We start from the raw sequence: 12,043 nt of genomic DNA, 5'->3' as shown, positions 1-12,043 counted from the left end.
GCTTCGAGATCCGTACGGATCCCTTGTTCACAATGGGAAGCCAACTACGCAGAAAGTTCTTAAGTATTGTAGTCTTGTTTGTAAAAAGCATGGAGTACGGACTGTGCTTGCACCGGCAAGCACGCTTAAATATGACGATCCGTTCTTGCGTTGGCGTTAGAAAACAACTTAAATAAAGAAAGAGAGATGGAAAGAGAGAGAGAGAGAGATAAAGGCAAAAGAAAGACAGGCAGGTTAACCAAAGGATATCTCCTGTTGGCTACTCTGTACCGGGGAAGGGGCAAAGGAGGGTGAAAGATGAGAGAAAGAAGAAGAAAACAAAACAGTACAGAACTTTCTCTGTTCAACGATTAGTGTGGCGTTAAAATTCGAGCAACGACGAGCACGAATGTACGAGATTAAACATGTGAAGCGCAAAGTATCATCTTGCGTTTATTACAAAATGCGCGGACGAAGAAAACAGAAACAAACAAACTATGAAGGAGCAGCCCTAAGCGTGCTACGTGTGACGTTTTCTGGAATTGTCACTCAAAAAATCCACTTTTTGCCTTGTCAAGCTGATAAGAGGAGCCGTTACACACTCACCTGCAGTTCCGAACAACATGGCAGGTGCTTTCAGAATTGCTTTATTATGATTATGGATTTACCGAGTGGCAAATGAAGATAAACCACGTGTTACACACTTAAAACAGCTTTTTCATCTTCTCTGTTTCTTTTTTCTTCGTCCACGCGCTTTGAAATAAATGCCATTTGATAGTTTACGCTTCACACGTTCAGTCTCGTACGTTTGTGTTGGTCCTTGTTCAAGCTGTTTCCTAACGCTAACGCAAAAAGAAAGCATAAAACTTCACCAACTAGCCCAACTTTATTCATGGCTGTTAAATATGACGTAATGAATGTGAAGAATCCACTGGCTCGGTAAGTTTTTTCTGGTGTAGTCTACAAGATTCTGTGTGCAGATTGCGAATCGGCGTATATTGGTGAAAGCAGAAATTTTTGTAGGAGTCAGTAAAAAGATGGTGTCAGCAAAAAGATGGCAGCAAAAAGATGGTGTCACCAATGACCTCTCACTGACAAATGTCGCCGCGCAGCATGCCCAGAAGACGGGTCACGATATAAACTGGGACAACGCGCGTATCGTAGCCACATTTAAGAACCTTACATCACGGCTCAATCTTGAATCTTTAATCATTCAAACAACCGGTACTAACACATCAAAAACATCATGTGCCACCCTCAATCACGTGTACTCCCAAAGTTTGCGACGTGCGTTCAAGGCTACTTAATAACCTTCTGCGTCGTTTGCTTCGCATTGTGCACAAGTGATTCGTACGTATCTTCAAACATTATGTTTTGACCTATATCTCCTTCTTTAATAGTAACTTCTTTACTCTAACACTTGTAGATATGTAACGACAAAGCGGCTATGACAGGTGCTCCAGGCTGCCTCATGAAAAACTTAGGGACCTTGAGAAAAGCTTAGGCAGCACCATAAGCCGCGACATCCTTTGTTTCAGATGAATGCTAAATGCGAGATGCTGATATCCTTCAGAATCTAAAACATATCACGACTCGAATTTATGAGTAAAGTGACAAATTACGTGTCGACACCACATGCAAAAGACGTGTGTTTCGAGAGAACACCACTCTTCCCTTTATCCTTTTTTTCCTTTCAACAAGGGCCGAAGCGTCAAAATATCTAGGCAGCCTCAGAAAAAAAAAGGCAAAAGAAAAAAAAAAGACAGTTCAGTTGCCTGTCCACTTTATCCTATACTGAAGCCTTCCTCCTTGTTCAGTGGCTATGACATTCTAATGCTGAGGATGCACTCGCCGGTTTGATTGACGGCCGCGGTGACCAAATTTCGATGGGGGTGAAATGCTAAACACGCTTGCGCACATAGATTTGGCTGCATTTTGAAGACCACCAAGTGTCAAAATTTATCGGGAGCCCCCGTTAGGGCGTCTCTCATAGCGCCAGTGATGCTTGGCTACGTTAAATCCGGTAAATAAATAAATAAATAAATAAATAAATAAATAAATAAATAAATAAATAAATAAATAAATAAATAAATAAATAAATAAATAAATAAATAAGTCTTCTTGCCCTTTTCGCCAATAACTTGTCAGGCAACCGAAATCTTTAGAGTTTGCGTTATGCTACATGTTAAGCCTAACACACTGTAAATGTATAGCAAATGCTAGACATTTACGGTGTGGTAAGCCTGGTTGCAATCTCTTATTTAACGAGAGTCTTCCCGTTTTTTTTTTCTTCTCTTACACACACATAATGTGTAGTACCATGTAGGTGAGAATTTCAGTATTTCATGACTCCGTGGAGCAATTTATTTGCGGCTGTGTATAATAGTGAATATTTACAATAATTATTAAAGTGTTATGATTAAGCATGTTACTACTGTCTGGAAAATATGGAAGGCTAACTTAATTTGTTACACCTACAGGGAACATGAGTCGCATGAGATTTCCTGACGATCTGTCAAAGGAGCTACGTAACTTCAGAGCAGGGCTGCACGAATAAAAACTTACAATTAAGTGCACTTCACCTCTGCGAGCATAGTTCACAGCGATAATGGCAGCACATGAATTGCTACAGCTTGTAATTACGGCTATAACCACTAAAAAATACATTTTGTAGTAAATCGGCACAATGAGCTGATCATATCGAAACGCGTACATTGTTTATCACTTGTTTATCCTATTTCCTGGGACCGCTTTCCACCCTCTAACAACTTAAAGTCATCGCCCAGTGCAAGCTTACGCGTCTGCATGCGTTAGAACTTTCTCGAATGCTATCGTTGGTTCTTTCTTTTGTCTATGCTGTCGCCGACCTTGCGTCCACTGCTGTGTAGAGCGTGCGAGCGGCAGGCTTTGCTCTGCAGGGCGACACTTGGCGGCAGTTGCTGGGTCCGAGACAGTGTGCCCAGGATCATGCGTGGCGTAATAAACCTGTAGTACTGCTTTTGACGAGTGGTGACGTTGAAAAGCGCATTTGTTTACCTAAATCTGCACTCGGCCTGAGGGCACTTGCGGCTCCGAAAATGCCATAGAATGAAACACATAGGCTGATAACACGCGCCGGCCTTTCACAACGAATGAAGCGCGCTCACGGACTGTTAGAGATAACAAAGGCGCTCACGAACATCACCTCTGGTTAAACGCAACACGCGCAAGTTTGGGCGTTTATTAGGCCGCGCATGCTCCAGGGCACGCAATTTCGGACCCATTAACCCCTGCCAGGTGTCACCCCGCAGAGCAAAGACGGCCGTACAGCACTGTACTTTCTGGAAGGTACGCGCGATTACGCTAGAATCTTCCACGAATCGTATAAATAGTCGGCGCGCTTGAGCCGCTGATCAGATTTTCGACGATCAACCGTTCGTCACTATTGTTCCTCCTGAGTGTAACTTGTTTTTGTGGGCACAGATTCGCCCAATAGAAAGTTAGTTTTGTGAGTCGCCGTTGTGCCACGCTGTGGTTCTTTTTTCACCGTCACGGCAATGTGACAATATAGCGCCGTCCTTCACAGCAGGGGTCCCCATTTATTCCTAAAATATAACACGGATACATTTTAGAACCGGTCGAGCGCGAAAAATATAGTTGGACCAAAGAGTGACAGACGCATGCACAGTATACTCTCGTGCCAACGCCAACTATCACTTTGAGACGGCTGGCACGTGTGTGACGTCGCAAGGCAACAAGTTGCTTAAGAAGTGAGAGCACGTGCCCTCGCGCCAGTTTCCAGTAGGCCGCGAACGCAGCAACAGGACGAGCAAGCAACTGTCAACATTGTATTGTTATTCTCGTGCATCACGTCACATAGCAACAAGTTGCTTATAAAAGCGAGAGCACACCAGCTTTAACCTCACCTTTCCCTGTAGCAGCTAGCGCTTTCGGACGCTATGTTACAGTGTACTGCCATCGGGATGGGCCCAGGTCGTAATGTAACATGTAACGTTTCTTCGCCAGAGTACATTAACTAAGTTGTCATGCTATCGTCACCCACACCGTCGACGCCTTGCTACTGTCGTTGCAGAAATGTTCGCGTCACACACGCAATAATTGATCACCTTACACAAACGTGTTGGTTCATCTTTTAACGCTTTGCAGAACCCCAAACGATGATGGATAGCTACGTACCTGCAAGATTCTTCTCATAAAATTGATTCCTACGGTGCATGAGCTCTACATACCTCTTTTTTTCCCGCTAACGTCTTCTGGAAAAACTCGTCTGGCCGTCCATTGAAATCCTTCGCAGATTCATTGCACCAAAATGCATTCAATTGTGCCAGTGAAGCTTAAATGCTATAACTTCCACTACTGACTTTTCTGTCAGAAGATTGAAGAGCGCAGGTAGAGGTGGCAAAGAAGGTAAGAAACGCTGCATCCTTATCTAGCACCGGCCTACCATAGTGTGAGGTCTATTCCACGAACCATCGCGGCCTTACCGCAATTATCGGATACATTAACAAAATATACCTGACTAATAAGTTTTCTGGTTGCGGAGAAATTATTTGTTAGGTTCCCAAGAGAATATTTCCTAATACAAAGATGCTCTGCGTACGTCTTCAGAATCGCGCAAGTTTCAACTTTCCAACCGTCGGCAAGCCCATTGAATCTCTTTCCTGTCGCTGCCAGCAACACTTGAATGCATAGAACGCTATTTCCCGTAAGAAGCGTAGGGAGGCATGACTTGCTTTGGACCACCTGTCGACTTTGCTTTGTCAGTTAATGTGAAGTTAGTGCGACGTCGAGTCGCATTGGACTCGTTTCTGTGTCACTTTGAGAGCATGCAAACGCTTCAGAAACAGAAACAGAGCAACAAAACTACGGCACGCAAGAAACCTCTTTAGTGCACGTGACTACTTTACATTCGAAACACATTATAAATACCGTGCGCCGTGCTCCTCATAGTAATTGAGTAGGTAATTGCTTGCAGACAACATATGTAATGAGGAAATAGGTAGGTGTTCTGCTCGCAAATTATTGTTCGTAATTGCAGGATGAGCTCCATCGCGGCGGGCAAGCATCGGGTTAGACGTATCAAAATTGGGGTCCACCTCGGCACGCATCTTGGTTGCCTAGCGGGGCGCAGAAAGTGGTGAATATTTCCGCCGGCTCAGTGTATTTTGGTGCGCCGATGGCCTCACGAAAGCGCAGAGTCTGACGGCCGTTCAAAAATAACGCGCTCCCAGGGGGTGGGCAGTACGGCAGGCAAGCAGAAAGGGGGGTGAGAGAAGGGTAGGCAGAAACGGGCAGGGTGCGAGGGAGAGGAGAGGGCGTTGTGGCCAAGGAAGCCGTGGCTCTGGTTGATGGCACAGCGATATCGTAAATCGTAAACAAACGCCACACTTTGCGTACACTCAAGAGCGCATTTGCTGCGGCTCAGACGGGGCCGTGGGCGAGCGGAAATGGGCGTCGGTTGAGACAGCTGGCGCTGGGTGTGTTTGTGTGTGTGCGGGCTCTTGTTCCTAAGGGCGGTGCGTTGTGCCGCGGCCGGCCGCCGACGGACCAGCGAGACTTGCAGCTCGGGCTTTTTCGCGTTCCCGCCGTTCCCCGGCGACTTGCCAGGGGAGGCTGCCGTGGCTGTTCGCCCCTGCTGTGCGAAGAGCCAGAAGCCGACGCGATCCCGCAGCCGAAGATGTTATCGCGGTATGCGACGTATAAAAAGGTGCGCATTCTGTTCTGTTCTCGCTGCGTTTGCTGAGACCTCTGCCACCTCTCTGTCCGTTCGTGCGTTCGTTCATTCGTTCGTTGGTTCGAGTGTTTGATCAATCAATCAATCAATCAATCAATCAATCAATCAATCAATCAATCAATCAATCAATCAATCAATCAATCAATCAATCAATCAATCAATCAATCAATCAATTATTCACGGCGCGAACTTACAGTGATTCACAAAAAGTACTGTGCGACTTGCTTGTTCAGCTTCAGCACTCGACAGCGCGCAGCTGCAGATGTAGAAACCATGGCAGGAATGGACGATTTACGAATTGCACGTCTCGGATTTGTTTACTTTGGTTGCGGTGCGGTGTTCTGAAAATAGTCCTGAAATTAATTTGAAACGTCCGTATATTTGCATGTAGTGCCGGCATAGGGATATGATTATGTAATCATGTTATAAACGGTTTTGATTCGTATCTATGACCTTGTGACATAGCATAATGTGCTACGTCATAATGAGCAGCCATATGTACAATTTATAGGGTACGTTTACTTAGCTACATATTCAATAGTCAGGCTCTTTCTTACATTTACATGGACGTAAATATGATAAGACCCCTGATAAGGCCCCTATAAATGAGCTAGAGTGGTTGTATGTTGAGACCCAGGAAAGAGGAACATGAAAAAAAAAAAAAAAGCAGTAAGCCAGCATCTTAAAAAGAACTTAGGGCCAAAGGGCTTAACGCTGCACAAAGGCTAACAACAGCCCTTCTACACCACACATGCATGATTACCGAGCGAATATTTTAGCATATTGAGATTGACCATCAAGCCGAATGTTTAGCTACATTAACGGTTTAACCAACGCAACAAGCGCTCGCTCGGAAAGATACAGTGTCGCACACGCATGCCCGAACACACGAACGCAGAGGGATTTCATCGCCACGAGAGCTCGGTGCTGAACGAGGTGTACGTTGGCAAGCCATACCGGATGTAGACACCAATATATTTTGCCATCAGAAGCCCGATGCTGGAACCCCTGCATGTTTCTGAGTCTATGCCGAGCATGATGCAGCTGCTGTGTTCAGCAGCGAAAAAGCTGCACTATATGTCGTGCCCAGGTCAAGAGCAGTACAACGGCGCTGCAAAAGTTGAACCCTTTTACGGCCGCCTCTGACGACCCCAACGAAAGGCAGACAACAGCAACGAGGACACTTTAACGTGTGGTTGACAACGTGTACCTCTCATTTCTAGGCTAGATGCTTAGGCCGCGTGTTAGCTGATTCTAATGCTTTCGAGGGGCAAGCCCACCCTACCATTTACCATTTCCTAACTCTGTTTACTATACCTCTCTTTTATATTTAGCAAGTTCAGTTAATTAGGCATCGTAACTATTGCCACCCCCCTTTGTTCATTGGGTTATGCTCAGTTTATTGATAAATTAGCGGTCGGCATACGCCTATAGTTGTCCTCTGGCATACTACTTCGGTAAGGTACTGAGCTATTCATGAAAAGTGTATAATCAACACATGCGAGGTTTTAAGCGGAATATTACTGTCTCTGAGCAAACAAACAGTTATTATTGCGCACATACAATTTACTCTGGCAGCATACGAGTATAGACCCCGCCGCTAAAGTGAGAAACTTAAGGAACGTTCTTTTCTCGGTTATAGAAAAACGCCAACCACAGCTCACAGTTGAAGGAGAGTCCGATTTTTTTTCGATGGGGCCGAAATACCACGTATCCTTGTCAAATTTCGGCACAAGATTCACTAATGAAGCGTACAACGTCCCAATGCAACATAAAGGCTATGAGTGATGCCGTGCGGAAGGCCTCCTGGGTAATGCTGACAGCCTGCGGTTGCTTAACGCGCATCCATCGTGCAGGGAACACTCCTCCGTCCTTCATATGACATATGGGCCTTTCCTCCCGTTAAGCTTTCTTCTGCCTTCTCAAAGCGTGGTACGCGAGGTACTACCTCTATTGAAACGCAGTCGCTGCGGCCAGTAATCAAACCCACGCGACTTAAACGCCGTTTTAATTTGAAAGAAACCATGCAGTCAGAGTAATATTTTTCTTTTCCCTTGCATATGCTAGCCCGCGCCGGTGATGTAACGCTACAAAAAAAAAAAAAAAAAAAAAAAAAGCAGCTGCTTTCAGAGCTGCACAGGTGGTCGGCATGCGCTCATGCCGCTGCTCCCACGTTCGTCGTCGTCGTCGTCGCTTGCGTGCACAGCTGGCTGCGTTGCCGCTAGTCAGTCCAGCGTAAAATTCCACTTCTCTTCTGTCGTCGCAATGGGGAGGCCACGTTTACGGGGGAGGAGGAGGAGGAAAGAGAAAGGCACAAAGGGGTATGAGTCATTTATTGTCGTACGTAACGGACAGATTTAATTTTGAAGAAATTTCATGGAAATCCATCCCGAATGAACGCGCTCGTGAAAGGGCTCATCGTCGACGGGCCGATTCTAGCGTGAGGGCTTCCGAAGCTCACGCGAAACGTCAGCGAAGAGCCACGCACCCCTAGTTGAGGGAGCGCGATGTTGAGGCCAAACGTCAGCGTCGTCTAGCCCTCCAGGAACACGACAACGGTGGTGCAGGCCTCGCCAACGCTAGCGCCAACTTCCCTGGTGCGTCGGCCAGGTTTCAACGCGAGTTTCTCAACAGAAGCTTCGCAGTCAGCTGCAGTGCGTGTGACCAGCTGTGGTTCGAGCACAACGTGGTACTCGTCAGTGCAATTCGTTCGGAGGAACACCGAAGAAACACACGACAAGCTTCGCTTACCCCCATCTCCTCGGCAAGGGAAAGGGGGGGGGGGGGGGGAAGTTAGATTGGGAGCCTCTAAAGTTGGTTTTCACAAAGCGGAGATGCACACTTGGGTACTTGGTTGTAGGTTACCGCTGGAGAAATGACCATTCTATCGGCTGTCTGTAAACTCTTCTTATGGTTGTTCCCGTCCACCATCCACTGACTCGCGAATATTTAGGGCGAAGGACGTCGCCGATGTATACGAGGCAACGTAATTGAACATATTCTACGGCGGAATTTAGGAGCATTTGTAAGCGAGGGCAGTTAGGGCGCTTGATAAAAGGACTACGCCGGTCTCCGCATTGTTCCTGCCAACGACCGCGCCGCGGGCTTATTTAGAACGCGCTCGGCCAGGAAGGAGACTGTTGAGGTGCTCGGCCGCAGGAATGTCATAACTCTTTCAGGAAAAAAAATTGGAAGGGTAAAGGAAAACACTCGGCGTAGTAAAACTTCAGCGATATAGTTGGTTGCCGAGTCAGTGCCACTTGCGATGATTACAGCTCGCGCAGTTTATTTCTTTTCCATTTATTCGAAGCGAAGAGAGCGCGGTAACGCGTCACCACTCGCGGGCCATATCCGCGCTGTCAGGACAGAATGCTCACGCGGCTTGCTGCTTATATTCGAAATGCCGGCGAAAAAGCTGCGCCGTGCCGTTGTGCGCCGCGGATATATACGCCTGTGGCGCGTGGTCTCTTCGCTGGAGCTATTCTCTTGCTCTGGTCGTAAACGGTAACTGCCAGACCAACCGACGCGAGAACACGCCGGCGGAAGCGCGCCTGGAACGCGAAGAGCTGGGGTGGTCTGGGCGGCGTGCGATGGTAGTGCGTGTTTAGACCCTGGTTTCTCGCCTTGGTTGCGGCGCGTTTTTCGAGCCAGGGGCCCGTTATGGCGTGACGGACTGCGTCGTAAGCGAGCGGTACACGTGTCTGCGGCGATGAATTACGAGCGGTCGATCTTTCCCGACAGGTGTGCTACTAGGAGCCGTTGTGAATAGCCATAACGCGCAGCTCTTAACGCTGCGTAAGCGGCATGGATGGACGTATAACGAAAATACATTAAAGGACCAAAAAAGAAAAGAAAAACAGAAACACGGCACGGGGAAGAGACGCAGCGCCCCGAGGGCAAATTTTTTGAGTTCGTCGAGCGGCGCGATGGCGATCGTAAACGTCTGACCCTAATCGCCTGCAAACGTGTTAGCGATCTTCCAGCCTGGCATGCTCTATATTAAGAACCTAAGGCGCGTGTTCCGTTCGTGCGCAATGACGACGGGTATATAAGTCTTCTCGCAAGTTTTGACGCGTTTCCAGCGGTAGTACTTGAAGATTGCTGTATGTAGCGTTTTGCTGTCTACCTGCGGTACGAGTTATACGCTACACGTGCTCTACTTGCCTTTGATAGGGCGCGAAGTTGTAGCGCTCTTCATTGCGTAATTAAAAAAAAAAGTGGTAGATTTCAAGTACTGACGACTGCGCTGCATATCTCATTATGGTTGTACAACACAATTACTGGCAGAAGTAATTCGTCAGGATGTCGCTAGACGTGCAGTTGCACAAGCGTTTGGCTACTGAAATGCTGCGCGAGAGAAGTACCAAATATATATGTTTACTAATGTACACTCTCAAGTTATTGCAGCATGGAGATTGTGAAAAAAAAAGTTATTTTTCGTGCCTATCCCGCTACTAGTTTTTGAATTTGGGGGCGCAACCTGTTGGTTGTACGCGAAAGCATGCTATGCATTCTTAGACCAAGTAAGCTCATTCTGTAGATTCTGTGGGAAACTAGCAACACTGAATCACATAATACGGGACTGCGAGGCAGACAGGCCTCATCGTGGCCTCTCCCTCACCTGAAGCAGGGCAGGCGGTGCTGTTCAGTTCTGGCCTGGAAACCCAACTCCAGGCTATATATAGAACGAGCTGAAGAGAGAAACATCGCTTGATGGCTATCTGGCCTACCTGAAGAAACCACGCCTAATAACCCCACCTAGCGCTGACGAAATAAAGGTTTTACTCATATTTTTTTTCACTTATTTCATCAAGCAAAAAAAAAAAAAAAGGAACACAGACTCAGCAGTCTCGCGTCAATGGTGGCGCTACGCAGCTCCCATGCAACGTACCCCTTCACATGAATTAGCAATCCCGCTCACACAGTCACTCGCTGCGGTAGCTCAGTGGTTATGGCGTTGCGATGCTGAGCACTGCGTCATGGGTTCGAAGCCAGCAATGGCGGTCACATTCCGATAGGCGTGAGGTGCAAAAAATGCTCGTGTACCGTGCATTGAATGCACCTCAATGAACTCCAGATGGTCAAAATTGTAGAGTCACCGAACTATGGCGCGCGTGCCTCATATTCAGAACATGGCTTCGGCACGTAAAGCTCAGAATTTGATTTTTTAACTGCATAATTTTCTAACAGCAATACAGTTTCTAACTGCATAATTCCTAGATGCAATTGCTGTGGAAGCGCAATGTGCGCGAGAAGAAATGAACGCGAGGGCTACAATTGGTTCAGTATTTATGCTGCCGCAAAACACAAGGAACTGCAGTCTTCTGATTACACTTCCTTCCTAGAAAGACTTGTGCAGTAGTACCGTGGCTGAACCCCGGCTCTCAGGTTCCCGCTGTTCCTAGCTCTGCTCGAGCTTTTTTCTTGGCCGCGACGTTCTGCGGGTCGGCTTAACGGACCTTCAGTCTTCAAGTCTTCATACCATGCACCTTGTTGTTGCTAAGCTAATTAACATATAGAGTCACTAGTTTGCTATGGCATTTTAGCCTTCTCAATACAAGCCACTGTAAAGTAGGGTGTGAATTGGTACACAGTACCAGCGCTCGGATGGCGGCTAGAACTTCCCTGAAGCCATTTGATGCATTTCTAAGAAAACAGTCTTGGTGGCAAGTTCAGAGTGTTTAGTCTCAGGGCGTATTTTTCAAGTCACTCGGTCACAATGCCCACGTTGGCATTACCTTCCACAACGCTCTGTTCACGGGAATTCTAATTTAGGTGTCTTCAAGTAGTGCCTACCCACCGCGGTGGCTTAGCGGCTATGGTGTTGTGCTGCCAAGCATGAGGTGGCGGGATCAAATCCCGGCCGTGGCGGTGGCATTTCGATGAAGATGAAGTGAAATATCGCCCGTGTTTCATGTATTGGGGGCACATTAAAGATGATTTGATCATAATTAAATCATGGTTCTTGCACGTAAAACGCCAGAATTCATTAATTCAAGTCGTACCTGCGACCGATTGAATGGTGCTACAGACCGAAAGAGAGAGAGAGAGAGAAGAACTTTATTTATTTCCGGCAGATTGCTGGGCTGGGTTCCCACCTAGGAGCCAGCGGAGAGACCGTGTCTCCCGGCAGCTTCCTCGGCCTGCTGGATAGCCCACAGTTGCTGGTCCAGGCCTGAACTGAGCAGCGCAGTCCCCCAACGCGCCCGAAGGCCCTCATTGGAGGCCGCGACCCCAAACCGAAAGAAGCTGGAAGCATTTTATATAATTTATACTTTATCATGTGTTGCCACCAGCTATCAACCTTGTCTATATTTAAGAGTTGAAATG

At 47.1% G+C, this 12,043-nt stretch overlaps 1 protein-coding gene across 2 annotated transcripts in view; it reads left to right on the top strand.

Moving 5' to 3' along the window:
* LOC119442456 (delta-sarcoglycan) overlaps positions 1-12,043 on the top strand; it is a 52,594-nt gene that overhangs the window by 2,233 nt on the left and 38,318 nt on the right. The window contains exon 1 of one of the 2 annotated variants that reach the window (XM_049662180.1): positions 5,345-5,686. The exons of the other annotated variant lie outside the window; for it this stretch is intronic. The gene's annotated coding sequence lies outside the window, so the exon portion shown is untranslated. Of the gene's footprint in view, positions 1-5,344; positions 5,687-12,043 lie in introns of those variants that run through there. 2 annotated transcript variants of the gene reach the window in all.

This window comes from Dermacentor silvarum, chromosome 2 (assembly GCF_013339745.2).
Source record: "Dermacentor silvarum isolate Dsil-2018 chromosome 2, BIME_Dsil_1.4, whole genome shotgun sequence".
Lineage (NCBI taxonomy): Eukaryota > Metazoa > Arthropoda > Arachnida > Ixodida > Ixodidae > Dermacentor > Dermacentor silvarum.
This window is presented reverse-complemented; position numbering and strand designations above follow the sequence as displayed.